Source organism: Pantherophis guttatus, chromosome 2 (genome assembly GCF_059756535.1).
Source record: "Pantherophis guttatus breed Tessera chromosome 2, ASM5975653v1, whole genome shotgun sequence".
NCBI classification, from domain to species: domain Eukaryota; kingdom Metazoa; phylum Chordata; class Lepidosauria; order Squamata; family Colubridae; genus Pantherophis; species Pantherophis guttatus.
In genome coordinates, this window is record NC_142064.1 from 79328930 (window position 1) to 79348729 (window position 19800).

At 38.0% G+C, this 19800-nt stretch overlaps 1 long non-coding RNA gene across 1 annotated transcript; it reads left to right on the forward strand.

The window, feature by feature from the left end:
• The first annotated feature begins 12317 nt into the window (after window positions 1–12317).
• Window positions 12318–14465, forward strand: LOC148115162 (uncharacterized). The gene is made up of 3 exons (XR_015731899.1): window positions 12318–12556; window positions 13522–13601; window positions 14246–14465. It is a non-coding gene; the product is annotated as an uncharacterized LOC148115162 (long non-coding RNA).
• The last annotated feature ends 5335 nt before the right edge of the window (window positions 14466–19800 follow it).

Sequence of the window (19800 nt, forward strand, 5' to 3'; positions counted from 1 at the left end):
TCTTGTTTCAGATCTTCACCCCGTTTATTGATCTCAAGTGGTCATGTGGTCGGTGGGTCATGTGACTGGATGGTCATGCCATGTGATCTGTCATTTGACTGGCTGGTCATTGTTATATGTTCCATCCTATAAAAAAAACCTATTAGATTTATCATTTTTTTCCTAGAAGTTTCCAACCCAGACAACCTTGGGAAGTCCAGAAATGTATGAATCAAAACTTTGCAAAGCATTTACAGCAGGGAATGCGTCACATGCTGGCCATGTCCACCCGTTTTAGCGAAGGCGGAATAAGTCACGATACGTCACGTGACAACAATGTGACAACATGAGTTTGACCCTCCTGATTTACAGGGATGCCCTGAAATAGAAACTGTTTTCTATTTTTATCTTTAGAAAGTGGGGGAGAAGGAAGATCCATCAAACCACAAATCAGAGATTCCCCATAATCTCTGAATCGAATCCCTGAGAAGATTCCTGAGCCGATCATAAGAAAATTGTTCTGTAATTATCAGGACAATATTGCAGTCATTACTAGAAATCAGAATAAAACCTTGCTGTGTGGGTAACTTTCTTAAGAGATGGTGGATATAAGAAATTCTCACTCCTTCCGTGGTTGGGAAGATGATAAAATACTGTACATTTCTTTTACCAAGCTTTTGATTGTTAATTACTTTAATGATTGATTCTAATCTATTTTTGAATGTAATTTTATTAATTTTACAAAGAATATTTATATTCTTTTCAATGTAGTCAATCACCTTGAATCTTGGGATAATCAGAAATGTAGGGACTAAGTACAATAATAAACCCACTCTTTGGCATAAAAATATTTCATTTAAGTTGCAACAACCCAGGCTGAAATCCTTTCTCTTCAGCAGGATGCCTGCTCAGTATTGGAGCAAGGTGAAGTGGTTGTTCCATCCAAAATCTTTGTCACAAGGACATCCTTAGAGAGCCGAGGTGGCACAGTGGTTAGAGTGCAGTACTGCAGCTACTTCAGCTGACTGCTAGTTCAGCAGATCAGCGGAACAAATCTCACCGGCTCAAGGTTGACTCAGCCTTCCATCCTTCCGAGGTGGGTAAAATGAGGACCCAGATTGTTGGGGGCAATATGCTAATGCTAATGCAATATGCTAATATGCAATATGCTATATGCTAACTTTGTAAACCGCTTAGAGAGGGCTGTAAAGCACTATGAAGCGGTATAGAAGTCTAAACAATAATATAGAAGTCTAAACAATAATTCTGCCCAGCAATTATCCCAAGATCCAGTCTTTTATGAGTTTTCTTCATTTCTGAGACTCCACTATGTTGTATTATCCACTAAAGTAGTTCTCTATCATTGTTTTAAACCATCTCCTAGAGTCATCCAATTCTTCTTCTTCTTCCAAAAGAAGACATTGTCTGTAGCTCAGAGTTGAACTGTGGATTTCTTATTGGTCTCTGAGTGGGTGGGTTGGTTGGTTGGTTAGTTAGTTACCTAGTTGGGTAATGGTTCACTCTACAAGTGAACAACCACGCTCAAAAAGCAACAAGAATTCCATAATTCTTCTTGTGCTGAAATAACAAGGGGGCAGGCTTTATACTGCCTCAGTAATGGTTGGATCATGCTATCACTAATGGAGAAATAGTCAACCCTTCATAGATATACTCCTCAGGCAGGTATGAACCTTTCCTCCCCTCTCCCTTGCAATTAACTTTTCTTGACTCTATCCTATCTCTTTTCTTTCTCCAGTTGGACAATTGCTTCTGCCATGGAGATAAACATGAAAACAGAGGCTAGTGAGAATTGTAGTCCCAAGACTCCACAGTTCAATAATATTTGAGTTATATCACACCAAGGATATTGCCATCGTTACTACTAAGGACTGAAGATTAGAATAACAGAGTTGGAAGGGACATTGGGAGTCTTGTAGTCCAACCCACTGCCCAAGCAGGAAACCTATACCATTTAAGACAAATGGCTGTCCAATCTCTTCTTAAAAACCTCCAGTGATGGAGTACTCACAAGTTCTGAAGGCAAGCAGTTTCACTGATTAATTGTTCTGTCAGGAAATTGTTCCTTACATCTTGGTTGGTTCTCTCCTTGATTAATTTCCATCCACTGCTTCTTGTTCTGCCTTCAGGTGCTTTGGAGAATAGGTTGATTAGTGTTTCAATATTTTAAGCCTTTTCTCTTGCATAGCCTTCCCCATTGCTTAATTTAAACAAAATCCATAAAGAAAATATTCATTGAAGAAACCTCAGATTTTTACAATACATTGACCTCCAATCTCTTTTGCATCGGTCAGTTATCATCTTTCACTTTAGTCTTCTTCTTCTTCTTCTTGTGCCATATCCGTCATCGGACATTGGTGATCATGTTGGCGATCCTATTTTTATCAACAGCTGCACGAAAAAGTGCAGTTGAGTTTTGTCCACTTTAGTCTACTTGACCCAATTGTTGTGAAGGTTTAATCTAGCTCACCTGATTGCCATACATTTATGGCAACATTTATTTATTTATTTATTTATTTATTTGTTTGTTTATTTATTTATTTATTTATTTATTTATTTATTTATTTATTTGTTTGTTCGATTTATATGCCGCCCTTCTCCGGAGACTCAGGGCAGCTTACAATGCGTTAAGCAATAGCCTTCATACTTTTGTATATACCTGTTTAGTAGGGCTTTCGGCCCCCCCAAGCGGTGTTTTTTTTTTATACAAAGTCAGCTTATTGCCCCCACAATCCTGGTCCTCATTTTACCTACCTTGAAAGGATGGAAGGCTGAGTCAACTTTGAGCCTGGTGAGATTTGAACTCGCAGTAATTGCAGGCAGCTGGCAGTTAAGTGGATACGTAGGATACCAGATCTCCGTGTTTTTCGCCGTGCCCTCAAAACTTTTTTATTTCATCAAGCTGGGCTGGCATAACCCCCCCCCCTTAGATATTTTTAATTGTAAATGGATTTTAGTCAGGAGGTTTTAAATTTTGGGCCAAAACTTGTTTAATTCTTTTAAAATTTTAAATTTTGTATTGGGATGTTTTTTATTCTAGGCTGTGCACCGCCCTGAGTCCAGCAGGAGAAGGGCGGTATATAAAAATTTAATAAAATAAATAAATAAATAAATAAATAAATAAATAAATGTATCTTACTTAACAGCACTTTAGTCCGCTACGCCACCAAGGCTTAACATGCGAGCTTAATCACTCCAAAATAGGAAACAATCATAACCAACATTTTCAGATGGGCTACCTTTCAAACTATAACAATGATTTATCTAGAAAGGAGCCAGAGCGTCAGCTTACTTCAGTCTTCATCGCGCAGAAACAGGAGGTTCCCTGAAGAATATATCAGCTCCTCCCTTGAGAACAGTGCAGCTTCCAAACTATCATTTTTCATTAGGTGGCAAAGTTGCGGTCATAGTAAATCTCTCTGGATTTTTTTTTAATTCTGCTGAAATAAAAACCAAGTTTGCCTGCAGCCTTCTACCAAATGGTGCGGTAAGAAATAATACAATTACATACACACATTTCAGCATTGTAGAGTATATTTATGTTCCAGCTGTTCTGTGATGATTCCTCACACCCTTAAGCTTTCTCTCAACCAAATTCCTGTCTTCATGCCCGTATTGAAATATGAAATAGTGCCCCCCCCTCCATGGTCTTTTATTCACTTCTTCTTGAATTATTACCCTAAATCATTTCTTCCTTTGTTATTATCTTGGCAGGCTTTGAGAGATATTTATGTAATTCAGGCTTACAATCTTAGATCCTTTTATTTATGAACATAAAGACATACATTACTGTATGTGTGTTATCTTTAACTCCCTTTCTCCACCGGTGCTAATTCATATACAAAATTGCACTGAAAAACCTTTGTAGATTGGTAGTACAATGCACAGCAAGTCATCTTAACACTAAAAATCTATCCTTTAGAACAAAGTACAGGTAGTCCTTGACTTATGACCACAATTGAGCTCAAATTTTCCATTGTTAAGTGAAACAGTTGTTAAGATGTAAATCACATGACCATGGGGATGTTGCAATGGTTATAAGTGTGAAAAATAGTCATAAGTCACTTTTTTCATTGCTGTTGTAACTTTGAATTTCCACTAAACGAACAGTTTTAAGTCGAGGACTACCTGTAATTAGTTATTCCTTCAGCTTTCTTTTCTCTCTCCTTCCCAGTGTCACCAGCTAGCGGGAAAACATCCTTCATTACAATCATGATCAGGATCACTATAGACTCTAGTTATATTGGGACTGTAAGATCACATGCTGGAAATTGTACAGGTAGTCCCTGATTTACAATAACAATTATTGACTCCCAAATTTCTGTTGCTAAGTGAGACAATTGTTAAGTCAGTTTGGCCTCATTTTGCGATCTTTCTTGCTAAGTGAATGACTGCAGTTGATAAGTTAGTAGCACGGTTATTAAATGAATCTGGCTTCCCCATTGACTTTGCTTGTCAGAAGGTCACAAATGTTGATCACATGACCCCGGGACATTGCCACTGTCATAGCAATAGCACTTAGACTTATATACCGCTTCACAGTGCTTTACAGCCCCCTCTAAGCCATTTACAGAGTCAGCCTATTGCCCCCCAAAACAATTTGGGTCCTCATTTTACCCACCTCGGAAGGATGGAAGGCTGAATCAACCTTAAGCCTGGTGAGATTCGATCTGCCAAATTGCAGGCAGCCGGCAGTCAACAGAAGTAGCCTGCAGTACTCCACTCTAACCACTGCGCCACCACATTCATAAATACATGAACGTTGCCAAGCATCCAAATTTTGATTATGTGACCACGAGGATGCTGCAATGGTCATAAGTGTGAAAAATGGTCATAAGACACTTTTTTCAGTGCTGTTGTATCTTTGAACAATCACTAAATGAATGATTGCAAGCAGATTACCTGTACTTGAAATGTATTTTGGAGCTGCAAAAGACTACTATATGCTTTCTATTATATTCTGATAAAATAGTCCACGTCTCTACCTTTTCTAGAAAATTTGCTGCTTTTTTATTTTTTAATTCATCAGAAAAGTTTGCACATCAATGCAAAATTAACCTCAGGCTATTTACACTATGATAGTCACACAATTAAAAAATTGAGATCAGGGCTTCCGAAGAGACACAATGCATCCAAAGTATTCTTTACATATAATACCGTATCGTAATCTCCCATTAGCTTAAGAGCAGTGCTCATCTCTAGAGGAGAGTGGGGGAAGCCCCATCTGCCAAAAGGGAAGAATTATGTTCTTTCTTTAAAGAAATCTTTAAAGGAAGCTGCAGCAAAACTGTGCAAATATGGAAAGAGGTTAGGAAAGGTGGGCTCGTCTTTCTGCACTTAAGCAAACCTATTTCCTGTCTGTCTCAGGGTGGAATGTTCTCGCTTATAGCTGTTCATGGCACAGGTTTTTACAGGTTTCTGTAAGTTTCTGCTACAAGGGGTGAGATATGATAAAATCAGGTAATGGAATTATGGACATCTGTGTTTTGCATCAGAGTATGCCCTATTCTTTTAAAATCCATTAATCAATTAACAGCAGCAATTGAATGATTGATTGAATCTGGGGCCAACGGGCCATTGAATCCATGGCTCATGGACACCCACTATAGGGACTCAAAAACTCATAACACCTTACCTGAAGATCCTGGAAACTCTATATAATCATTTTTATGTAAAACTGTTATTGTCGCATGAGTATGATTCAGTTCCTCGGACACATAGCTAAGTTTTGTTACTCTGTCTGTAAAACCGGGCAAGCTTTGGTCACGCATTGATTTCACCATCAATTGTAATATATCACAATGCCTTGTTCTGTTTGGTTCTGTTCTGTTTTGTTTTGTTTTGATGTTTAATTTTTGTGGTACTGGTCCATGGACCATAATAAAGATTGAATAGAACTGAATGATTGATTGGTTTTATTTTTAAGGCCATACATTGAAGATTCCTACTGAGGTAAGAATTACGATTTTGATTATTTGATTAAGAATTATGATACTGGATGAAGAGGAATAGTATCTACGGCTTTAACCCACAACACAAACAAAAGAGCAATTTGCGCCAGGATATATGATACAGTGAAAAGTATTGTGTCTCTTTCTTCCAACCTTGTGGCCTTGATCTCCCCTCTTTCATTTTTGTAAAATGATTTCTCTTCCTGATCTCCCCTGTCAAATTTCAAGGAGAATTTTTTCTACCAAAACAACAATCTGATATGCATGCAGTAATGCTTATCCATAAATAACTCTACATAGAGAAGAGGCTAATTATTCTATATATCTTTTGGAAAATATCCCTCTGGTCACCTGCCGCCCCCCCACCCGCTTCCCAATATTATTTGGGGAAGTGTGGCAAGCATTCAGTCAAGATGGAGTGTAAACCTTGAACTCTCCCTTTCCAGGTTTTTCTTTGCTGAACAAAATTTACAGATAGTCCTTGACTTACAACAGTTCATTTAATGATTGTTCGAAGTTATAACGGCACTAAAAAAAGTGACTTTTGATCCTTCTGCATACCTACGACCATTGCAGCATCCCTATGGTTACATGATCAAAATTTGGACACGTGGCAACTGACTCATATTTATGATGGTTGCAGGGTCATGTGATCTCCTTTTGCGGCCTTCTGACAAGCAAAATTAATGGGGAAGCCAGATTCACTTAACAACTGTGTTACTGACTTAACAACTGCAGTGTTTCACTTAACAATTGTGGCATGAAAAGATGATAAAATGGGACAAAATTCACCTGACAAATGTCTCACTTCGCAACAGAAATTTTGGGCTCAGTTGTTGTAAGTCAAGGACTACCTGTATTTATCAGTTTGGTCGCATAGTCCTTGTAATGAACATCTGTGAAGGGCAACCTGGAGCAGCTTGAGAACAAAATTTTGTTGAAACACTTTAAAAACCATCTCTTCACCTGTCCCAAGGGTGCTTTTTTCAAGAGGCAACGGGACTTTCTTGTTTTTCTTTGAAGACGTTTTGCTTCTCATCCGAGAAGCTTATTCAGAGCTCTGACTGGATGGTGGAGAATGGAAGGACCATCCAGTCAGAGCTGAGGAAGCTTCTTGAATGAGAAGCGAAATGTCTTCAAAGAAAACCAAGAAAGTCCAGGTGCCTCTTGGAAAAACACCTTTGGGACAACCATGACCTGGATGACTGAAATCTCCATAGATAGCTCTTCGTCTTCTTCAACCAGTTCCTCTGCTAACTTTGTGAATATGGTTCCTTCTGCTTCTAAAAAACTGGTCAGTGTGCGACTTATTCTCTAGACAAGAAAACTGCCTCTTTTCCAACAGTTTTGCAAAGAACTTTAAAAAAAATGGATGATGGCTTCAAAACCTTTGCAAGATCAACTAGGTGACCTTGAGAAAATAAACAAAGCACTTTTCTGCAGTGTACAGTATGTCTTTAACTCTCATGAGGAAGAAAAGAACGGTATTTCATCAGAAATAATTATAGATATGCATTTAATATTTGGGAAACTGCAAATGCAGGTCAAATATTAGTGGATCCCAGAGGATAGGTTAGTAAACTTAATTAATGTCTTTGACCTACAGATGTACATAACTGCACAGTACGTAAAACTCTACATAGCTCATAAAAAATAACAATTTTAAAAAGTTGAAAAGAAAAAGGAGGGAGAGAGGATAAAGTTTTGAAGGTATCAAAGAAAATGCAGTTTTATTGGACAATATTTGCTGCCTGCCAGTGAGACAAAATTAGGCTACATTACAGATAAAATGATCTTGTTATCTTCTAGGAGGTAGGAAATGTGCCAGTAATTGTCTTCCTTGGGGAGAGAAGGAAGAGTATAAAAAGGAAGATTTGCTCATTTCATAAGTTACTTGGATCACATGGACATATGCCCCATTCTGAAGGTCACTAAGAAGAATATTAAACATGTACACATGTAGTATTGGCAAAATGCTGTGTGGGCAAGTTTAGTATTCTTCTTAGTGACCTCCAAAGTGGGCATATCAGGGTGAACAAATCCTCATTTTCCTCTTCTTCTGGGGTCCCAGGGACTCCAAACTGTAGTTTTGCAAAGACAGCAATTTCTCAAGACTGCATGATTCACAACACTGAATATAATAATAATTTACTATCTGTCAAAAGCAGAAATTACAATAGTGTTAAATGCTCTGAAAATGCCGAAATACAAAGTGCAGGTTTCTCATATCTACATTCAGATACTCTACAGCAGAGGTGGGGAACGATGGCCCCTTCATGACTTGTGGACTTCAACTCCCAGAATTCCACAAGTCATAAAGGGGCCATCATTCCCTATCTCTTCTCTAACAGGAAAAACCTTATGACCATTGTAGCATCCCCATGGTCATGTGATCAAAATTCAGACACTTGGCTATTGACTCATATTTATGACGGTTGCAGTGTCCAGGGGTCAGGTGATCAGTGGTGGGTTGCCCCCGGTTCGCACCGGTTCTATAGAACTGGTAGTAAAACCGGCGGGAGGCTCCGCCCACCGACCCCAACGTCATCAAAACGCTTCTGTGCATGCGCAGAAGAGCATGAGCTCAGCCCCGCTGCAAACCGGTAGTAAAGGTAAGTAGAACCCACCCCTACAGGTGATCCCCTTTTGTGACTTTCTGACAAGCAGAGTCAATGGGGAAGCCAGATTCACCTAACAACAGTTTTTCTAACTTAACAACTATTGTGATTCACTTAACAACTGTGGGAAGAAAGGTTGTAGAACGGGGCAAACTCACTTAGCAAATGTTTCATTTAGCAACAGAAATTTGGGCTCAATTGTGGTCATAAATCAAGGGCTACCTGTATAGCACACAGCACTGGAAAATTTAAGAATTAAGCAGCTGAAAAGTTTCTTGTCCCATCTAAATGTTTAAAGTTTCTTCATCCTGCTAGTCTTACAATTTAAAGAAACATATTTAGGTATGTAGATATGTATGTTTCTTTCCTGGTGATATTTTAACAGACTTTATATCTGGTTCAAGGAAAAATAACTTCATGGCTCTGAAGAGCGGTGAAAGATTAAGTACTCCATAAAAACGGGAATGTCTTTTGAAGACTTCAGGAGGCAAATGCAATTGTCCATTTCCTTCCACTTCTTTGAAGAGTTCTTGCTGTCATTTTACTGCTTGGTGGTCCCCATAAATAGGACTCTTATATGTACCATGGCCTTCCCTAAATTGGTCTCTTGTATGTGGGGTTGGGATTACAGTCAGCATGACCAAAGACAAGGCTGAGTGGGAATTTATTAAATCGAACAGGCCCAGAGAAACCAAACTAGAGAAGAATGCTAAAGGATTGCTAAATTTAATTCTTTCTGAGACATACAGCATGAGCTGGTGAATTGCTTATGGCTGACCTATCGGGTCAAAGTAAATAATTTTAACTCAGCTGGGTTCCCTTGCTAATAGTCGTCCACCTGTTTCCAGCAATTTAACAATAATAACTTGGTCTCTAAAGCCGAGGCACAGATTTTCCTATGTGAACTCTCTATCGGATAGAGAGAACTTTATTTCGGTCGTTGAGCAATAAAAATACAATCAATATAATGAACAACACAAAACTATCCCTTCACTGCAGAAACATTTGGGGGTGAGGCCTACATATAATGTAGCAAAATTCTGTTACTTTTAGAGAAATAAATTTATCATTATTATTTCATGGACAGAGCAGATAAAAACTATCTGAGTGCCCCAGAAATCTAAATAAAAGAGCTCTTATATCTAAATATGAAATTACAATTCTCTCTTACCAAAGGGCCACAAGTGTATAGTAAAATTCTCCCCAAAATTAAAATCCTGGAGAGAACTTAATTCTACTACTGCCATCAGCACCAAATACATCATTGGTGAAAAGAAAGAGAGGGCAAATAGAAATATTTGTCCAAATACCTGTGACTATTTCAATCCTACTATTAGTAATTACCTACTACAGGTAATAGTAACTACCTTACTATCGGTAGTAGGTTCATTTAGGGATCGTTCGAAGTTATAACGGCACTGAAAAAAAGTGGCTTATGACCATTTTTCACATTTATGACTGTTGCATTTGCAGGATCCCCATGGTCACATGATCAAAATTCAGGCATTTGGCGACTGATTCATATTTATGATGGTTGCAGTGTCCCAGAGTCATGTGATCACTCTTTGCGACCTTCTGATAACCAAAGTCAATGGAGAAGCCAGATTCACTTAACAGCCATGTTACTAACTGAACAACTGCAGTGATTCACTTAACAACTGTGGCAAGAAAGGTCATAAAATGAGGCAAAACTCACTTAATAAATGTTTCACTTAGCAACAGAAATGTTGGACTCAGTTGTATTGGTAAATCAAGGACTACCTGTTTAGCATTACCTGAATAACTTCTCTATTCAGTTAAACTTTGCAATACACAACAGACACTTATTTTTTAAAATCATTTTCAGAGTTTACTTCACACTTATTTCTTATAATTCATGGGAACAGATAAGTCGAACATGTTATATTTTGCACTGTATGAAAGACACTGTTTTGGAAACATTTCTCTTCAGTAATGCTAAAGTCCATTAATTCATTATCTGAATTCTTTTGTAGAATCCACCTCCAAGGAATGAAATATAAATCTATGTCAGCTCCATGTGCACTTATATTGTACATTCAGGTAGACAAGCCAAGGCATATATTCTCATGTCTTTAAAAAAAAAAAGGAAAACTATATTAAAGACCTAAAAATATTTTCCTCTGTTCCAAAATTATAACAAAATATCTGCCAAATAATAATAAAACAGTTGCTACTGCTACATATGTACATATGAAAAGAATGTCAACAAACTTTCTGTTGACTCTCTAAAGTTTTTTCTCTAAAAATAAATATTTTCCTAATTTGTTAGATTGTAAGAACAAACACCCATCATCAGTGCACTACAGGAAGTCTAGCATTCAAGAAATAACTGAGAAATTTGAGATCAAATTCATGGTTTGCAGTTGGCTCAAATGCACTGCCTTCCTTATCTGTATACACGCAATCCTTCAGTTTTTGTTAGGAATTATATACGTCATTCAAGATAATTATCTCAGAGCAGGGCTGAAATTTTATTTTTCACCTTAATGTTGAGATAATCTTCATTGAATTTGGGATTCAGCAGGATTTATTTTTGAATTGCATACATGGGATTGGAATTTGAATCAATGTCTACCATTATATTTATATTAACATTTACATTACAATAAATGTCTTGATTTTCTATATTGCCATAGCACTTTTTTGGATCAATTTTTTTTTAAAAAAAAAATGCTTGCAATGGAATGTAGCATATCCTCTTAAACAAGAAATAATACACTCTAATATTTCCTTCCTAGGATTAATTCTTCCTCAAGAGAAAGAATCCCTAAGGACTATGCATGTGTACTTTATCATGATGCTGTTGAAAATACAACAGTGATATAATGTCATACATGAATTTGCAAGTTTTTTGGCAAGAGATAAAAAATTTAAACAACAAATCACCTGGAAATATGCAAACTATTTCCCATTTTCTAACAATCCATAATACCCTACAGAAAGAATAACCCTGGAAGGGACTAGATGTCAAAGATGCTATATTTTTCATATTCATCCATCTTTAAATACCCTTGATCATTTCTTTCATCTGCGTGCGCTCGCATTTGTGAACTGGTAGTGAAGGTAAGTGACTACCACCCCTGGGTTTAAACTAAGGCTCCACACAAGTAAATGCAAAAGAGCCCTGTGTGGGAAAAAAATGGTTGTGCAGTGAGGAAAAGACGCACACTTTCATCCATTCTCCTCACATGATTATTCTTCATCATTATCGGCCTTCCAAAAAGCAGTGAAGACCTGGCTTTTTCAGCAGGCCGGATCTTGCGATCCGGCGAGATCCGGCCATGAATGGTGTGAATGAGTTTTAATGTTTTTAATGTTTTTAATTTTTAAATATTTTTTTATAATGATTTTGAATGCATTGTGAGCCGCCCTGAGTCTTTGGAGAGGGGCGGCATACAAATTGAATTAATAAATAAATTATTCTGTGGTACATTCCAAATGCATTAACTAGACTACTATAATTCAGGAGAATCGGCTAATGTCTCCAAATCTTTTTAAATATCACTGAGTTCATTTCATAGCCGGGTTTCAACTGAAATTTATATTTGCACTGATTAAATCAGAAATGCGAGAGAGATGGCTAAACCATTTTTTAAAGAAGAAATGATCTCAGGATGCCTTAAAGTATAGTAAAGCATCGATTCACAAATGTGAAGCTCTCTTAAAGCATTTTTTGCTCCACAGCAGGAATGGGTGGGTGAATTTCATCAAGGGAGTGGCCCTGTTCAAATATTTGCTGTGAGGCATAAGCCGTTTCCTACCTTTCTCCTTTACTTGTTAACCCCATTAGAGTTAATCTCTAGCTCGATTTTACAGATAATGTGAACATTTGACTATTTACTCCAGGATAAAATCATGTTACGAAGCGGAAAAGAAATCTTAGCTTTGCCAAACTGTCACAGATATCCTAACATTTCAACATCATCCCAGCAATTTGTCATTGCTGCAGGACGGACACTTGATATGACAGTAAGAACTTAAGCCTATATTTATATCAAAACAAATGCTGATTAACAAAATCTATGGAGGATGCAAAATCTGAAAATTTGCAGAGTGATTCAGTTTAAAAATGAATCATGCATTTTAATGTAACAGATGGTGAATAATATGGAAGAATTGCATTAGCTATGTTATTACAGTTTGCATGAATGAAATGAAAAATATATTACTCATTTTTAAAATCTTTACCCTTACTTTCATTCTCCGTGATGCCATTGTGCAGGAAAGATTAAAGGTCACCATGGACAACCAATTCTGATGGCAATAATGGAGAGAACAAATGAGGTTAAGCAGTTATTAGAGGGGTCTCAGAACTAGAACAATTTCATAAAAAATAGCCTGTAAAGTGATTGAACAATTATCCTTGGTTCAAGACTTCAGATACAAATTTTGTACCAACTCTAATACTAATGATGGTCACAACCACTGGTTTCAAAGCCAGCCAGTCATGCGTAGAAGTGGTTGCACTGGACTGTAAAAAAGTTGGTAACTAACACAATTTTTACAGAAATGGGAACTTGATCAGACTTAAAGTATATCATAGAAGGCTCTTGAGAAAGGTTGTCAGGCAGTGCTGAGAGAGGTAGAATTAAGCACATCATCAACTTAGAATTGATACGTTCCCACGAACACTCTAAGTCCAACCCCTCCTGAATTACGTCGACCAATTTACAGTTGAACTTTGGTTGACCAGATTCTTGTGTATAGGTTTGAATAAATCACCCATGCAGCAACTTAATGGGCAGCCCTGATTCTTTGCCCCTGATAATGGTAACAAAATGATTCAAGAAAAGAAATAGGTGCCAAAGTAGAGCAGAGGTGGTGCCAGCAAGGAATAACAAGGAGATTCTTGGAGACTGGATAAGTTCCATGTCAGAATGTGCCGATGCAGAGGAGAAGCATACATTCCCAACAATATTCCTGATGTTTTTCAGCTCACCTGAATATCAGTCAGTCTACAGGAAGTCCTCAACTTATGACCACAATTTCTGTTGCTGAGCAAGGTGGTTGTTAAGTGAGTCCCATCCAATTTTTACAAACTTTTTTCAGCCATGGTTATTAAGCGAATCGTTGCGCTTGTTAAATGAATCATCTGGTCATGAAGTGAATGACTTTGTCAGAAACCAACTAGGAAGGTCACATGTGGTAAGCACTTCATCCCAGGATGCGGCAACCATCGTAAATGCACACCAATGGCTAAACGTTCAGATGTTGAACATGTGACCATGGGAATGTTGCAATGGTTGTAAGTGTAAGTCACTTTTTTTCAGTTCTGTTGTAACGTTGAGTAGTTGGCAAATGAATGGTTGTAAGTTGAGGACTGCTTGAATGGATTTTGTAAGAGCATAACAACATAAGCAGTGCCCTGCTGGATAGGACCCTCACTCATGTAGTCCAACAGTCTGTTTTCACAATGGTCAACCCTCTACACAACACAAATCTGCCAGCAGATAATGTAGATAACTTGTGTGTGTATGAAACAGACAAACAGACCGACAGACAGACAGACAACTGCATGATATTGCTGCAGTGCAACACGCGCCAGCATATTTCAATATTAGGAGAGAATCCTATATTGTATATATATATTACAACACTGTAGGAATAATTCAACTTAAGTAGGTCTTTATTTCAAGATTCCATTGTATGCTTTCTCAGGTGCCCATTAAACAGTCCAGACTGAACTACAGAAGAGTTTCATCCAAACTGGGAGACCAGAATTCAAGTAGCCATCAATAATTTAATAACCGGAGTTGATTTATAATACCAGGTGGGTAATTTTATATTGCAGACAGTATAAATACTAAGCCTAGCACTACAATTAGTTTTATGTCAATACTGATCATATTTCCTAGGGATGTTTGTGTTTGGAGTTTGATGGTCAGGATCGGGTCTTTAAAAATTATAGCGAGTGGTGGGTCAAAAATGGGAAAAAAAATACACAAGCCATTCTTGAGGAATAAATATTTAGGTAAGCTTTTGTGTTTTTTCAGAATTTTTCATCAAATAGATTGGTTAAAAAAGAAAGTGATACATGAAGTAATAATATTACATATTTTATATTATACATAATTGTAACATGCATTTTATTTTATGCATAAGTTATATATTTCAGATGATCAGCTAAAATATTTTGTAAATAAACAAATGAAAAGACTCCAAATAGTAGCTAATTTTCTAGCTGTAAGATGATGTTTGAGCTGATGGTGTATCCACTCTTACCATTTAAGCTACTTCTGTCCTGTGCTCATGTCAGCATGACTCTTTGCCCACTGGAAAAAAATGTCTGGAATGAGACATTTGGGCAACAATTTGCAAGAGACACAGTCCAGACTGCGTGCTACCACTCCCTCCTCCTTTATTTAAATTTATATGGCTACCCACTTGCCATGCAGAAAAACACACCTTCTCTGTAGCTGAGCCCATCCACCTTTCTGTAGCAGGTAGCAACTGCTGACTGTATACTTTTTGTGACTGTGTATATATGTGGCAGGGTAAGTGTGTGATGCCTTAAATACTACATACAACTGGGTCTCTAGCAGGGGTGGGTTCTACTTACCTTTACCATCAGTTCGCAACGGGATCGCGCATGCGCCTTGTTCTGCGCATATCGCTGATGACGACATCTGGGGCGGTGAACAGGGCCTCCCTCCAGTTTTACTACCGGTTCTTGCGAACCGGTCCGAACCAGGGGCAACCTACACTGGTCTCTAGCAAGATATTATCAACTATTTATTGGTTGAACAGATTACAGATCATTTAGAAAAAGTGTGTCTTTTCATTTGGATTTGTTGTGGTTTTTTAGACCAACATATCTAACATTTGGAAAAGGATGTATCTTTTTGTGTGGCCTTTCCGAATGCGGATTTTAAAGCCCTCTTCAAAAACCAAAATTGTTCTAAAGTTCTTTAGCTATCTTACCTAAGGAAGAGTTTGTAAAAATTTAGAAGCTTTCCGATTGATTTACAAGTCTTCAGTTGACCTATTTAAAACATCACCTTTGGACTATTAGGGTTTTTTTTTTCCATGACCATCAATGGTTTAAAATAATAAACATTGAAACGATAAAAGAGATACTGCAAGACGCAGAACTAATTGTAGAACTGAAGCAGCATTACTTTGAAATTTGAGGATAATAAAGCATTAAAAAGTTTATGAATGGATGAGTAAAATTGTAGTACTTATTTTCAGAACAACTGGAGTGATTTTGGGAACAACTGAGGAGAGATGATGGGAAAAAACACTGGCGTGACCATTGTTTTGTCCAGATGAATTCAGACATTTTTTAAAAAAGAAAATCACATAAAAGGGATATCAAAGATGGTCAGATTACCTAGGGATCAGTGGTGGATTTCAAAAATTTTTAACTACTGGTTCTGTGGGTGTGGCTTGGTGGGCGTGGCTTGGTGGGCATGGCAGGAGAAGGATACTGTAAAATCTTCATTCCCAGCCCACTCCAGGGGAAGGTTACTGCAAAATCCCCATTTCTTCCTGATCAGCTGGAACTCGGGAGGCAGAGAATAGATGGGGGCGGGGCCAGTCAGAATTTTTACTACCGGTTCTCCGAACTACTCAAAATTTCCGCTACCGGTTTTCCAGAACTGGTCAGAACCTGCTGAAACCACCTCTGCTAGGGATAACAAAAACATTTGATGTCCCATGAAATAGATGCAGTGAATTTTGCACATTTCATGTTTGAAAAAATCTAATACTAGGAACTTGCAGAAAAATGTGTAGCCTCCTAAAAGCCGTGTATCTGATATGATCATGGAAAATGTTGGTTTGTGTTTGTTTGTTTGTTTAATGTATTTGCTGGTTATCTCACTGTTCAAGGTCACTCTGAGTCGCTTACAGGAAGATTGCAGCACAAGAAACATGAAAACTGTGTTTTTTTGTCCTTTCTCCATACCCACTCTTCCAAGGGGAAACATTTACGATATATGCCACCTGCCCAGATTCAAATAGCTCACAACAATCGAATATAAAGACCATAAGATCAGCATAAAGCCCTTAAAACTTCTTAAAACAGCTACTAAATATTATATCATACCAACTTCCCATATTCTGTTAAATTCAGCAGAAGAGGATAATCATAATCTGTTTTTCCGAAAAGAATTCAAGGGAGGGGCAATCCTGACAAGGAAGGTAGTCCATAGTGTTACAAGGCCTGCAGAAAAAGCCTATTTATGGGGCCTTGATCTCGTGGGGGGTGCAATCAGAAGCATAACCTCCTGAACAGATTGCCCAGGACAGGCAGATTCTGATCAAAGACGATCTTGTAGATAAAAAGGAACGATCCACATTTTGGATTGTACCCGGAACCTATTGGTAGCCTATATGGTTGCCACAGTAGCTGTGGATCATGATGGACCATCAGCAAGTAAACAGGACTTTTTCAAACAACAAAGACAATCCCTGGAACATTACATTACAATAACTGAAGTGCAAGGTGTGACTTTCACTAAATCTGCAGCCTGGCACAGTTGGATATTAACTCAGAACGTGTTTTTAATGCTTGGTTACCAGAGTCTAATCAAATCAGGAACCTTTTTTAAAAAAAAAATTTTTTTTTGATGAACTAAATGAACATGTAAAGATGAAGAGCTTCAGCAGAGTCCTGATCAACAGACTATAATTAACCACTGAGCTGATTTGATACCAAAATGTTTTCCATCCAGAGAAGATGCTTATTTAAACCATTCCTTCTTGAACAGAGCAGCGGGAGGGAATCACTGTTGTAAAACTTAAAACAATGCCTCTTCCCAATTAGGCAGCCTGGGATTTGCGAAGCTTTGGGAGCAATTTCTGATATTTAAATAACATCAGGGGCTAATACATTTGCAGCCCTGAAATTAAGTCTTTTGAATATATAGATTATATTGCCTGAGTGAGGAATAATGCTGTGTTCCGTATAAGCTTGGGGAATATGTTTAGGAAAGTCCCATTGCTGATCTACAAGCATGAGAAAAAAATTAAGACTTTGGAGTCTTAGGTAGAGCAAGACTGACTAACATTACAAGCCTCCCTGTTTATGCAGAAACTCACAGGCACTCATGAAGTTCAAAATGTGCTACGATAAATTAATGGAGTTCTTGGAAAGATTTAATTTTTTTATTATTATTATTATGGGACTTGGCATTTATAGAACTGTGATCTGAGTGAACCACGTGCTAGGACCTCTGAAAGATCCAAAACAGCTCTCAGGAAATATATATGCTGTTTAAAAACAGCCCTGCCATTACTGTCAAAGCAAATTATTTGCTTTGGCCGGGGTTATTTTCTTCATAGCTCTGCACCTCGGTGTTCCTTTCATGGCTCCCACCTCACCGAGGCTGTCTCCCCGAAGGGACGCTTGGTCTCTCAGATCCCAGTTTTATAAATACATAAAGTGTTGGCCGAGCCACAAAGGCAACAAAACAGAGTCTACCCCATGATGAAATATGACCTTTGCCAGTTCTTTCCTTGTAACACAGGAAATCTTACCCACTTAAGATAATACTAATTTACCACAAGGTCGTCTTCGGAAGGGCAATCTATGAGGGGGGAAAAAAGAAGACATTTTAACTTGAGAAAAACTGGAAATATAGGCAAATATAAAGGCAATTAGGCAAAATATAGAAAAGGCTTGTGGCACTTTCAAAAGACAGTATGATGTAGTGGTGAAGACGCCGGCCTAGAAATCAGGAGACTGTGAGTTCTAGTCCCGCCTTAGCCATGAAAGCTGGCTGGATGACTTTGGACCAGACACTTTTCCTCAGCTCAACCTCATAGGATTGTTGTTGTGTGGAAAGCAGGAGGAGGAAGAAGTATAAGTAGTCCTCCAATTACGACCATGAAGAACCCGAAATCTGAAAAGAGACTGTTGCTAAGCAAGGCAGTTATTAAGCGAGTTTTGCTCCATTTTACGATCTTTTTTGTCACAGTTCTTAAGCAAACTGCTGCAGTTGTTTAGTGAATTATACGATCGTTATGATTGGATGGTTGTTGTCAGAAAAATAGGAAATGGAAGGAATATTAGGTACATTTGCTGCCTTGAGTTACTTATAACGTAATAAAGGCGGGATTTTTTTTTAAAAAGCAACCAACCAACCAATCAATCAATCACACAAACAAACAAACAAACAAATAATGCATCCCATGCATCTAACAAATAGACCTGCAATCCAGAAACTTTTACGAAGTTATAGATTTATCTTGAAGGTACCTCAAGATTCCTCACTAGCTTAGCTGCAAAAGATTAATGCAGCCACTATCCCTCTCTAGAACACGAAATAAAATAGAGAGCAATTCAAATTATACAGAACCCTACACAGGAACAAAACAGTGGTGGGTTTCAAAATTTTTTACTACTGGTTCTGTGGGCATGGCATGGCTTGGTGGGCATGGCTTGGTGGGCATGGCAGGGGAAGGATACTGTAAAATCTTCATTCCCACTGCACTCCAGGGAAAGGACACTGTAAAATCTCCATTCCCTCCCCAATCGAGGGGAAAGTTACTGCAAAATCTCCATTTCCTCCGATCAGCTGGGATTTGGGAGGCAGAGAATAGATGGGAGTGGGGCCAGTCAGAATTTTTACTACTGGTTCTCCAAACTACTCAAAATTTCTGCTACCGGTTCTCCAGAACTGGTCAGAGCCTGCTGAAACCCACCTCTGGAACAAAATAATCATTTTTAAAAGGTAGAGAGCAACTGGGGATAGTTGTAAGTGAAGGTAAGCATTTTGGCTGCTAGATAGAAGGAAATCCAAACATAAAGTCTTGTGATAATGGTCCCTTGAGTAAGATATTGCATAAATTGGCCATCTGCTCAAAGGAGTTTCTGCCTTTCTGTCTTCTTTCTGGCCTGAGGAATAGAGCGTAAGTTCCCCACGATAGTTTTTTTTTTACATCTCTTTCTTCTATTTTTGTCCTTCCTTTTAGCTGCATCCTGACAGGACCTTCTCAGGACAAACTTGTAAAGCTGAAGTTAGGTAGGAGTTACAACTCTAAAAATACTCCAGATGCTCTTCAGTAAGTGTAGCAAAGTCTTTATTCATGTGGGCACTCAAAGGCCAAATTAATATTTCATCATTATTTTTTTTACTTATTTAATTTATAAGGCAACTCTTGTAAATAAATGTATTTAATTTAATTAAAATAATTCATATTGCAATAAAAGCAAATGTTTGGTGCAGTGCAGTGTTGGCGAACCTTTTTGGCACTGAGTGCTGAAA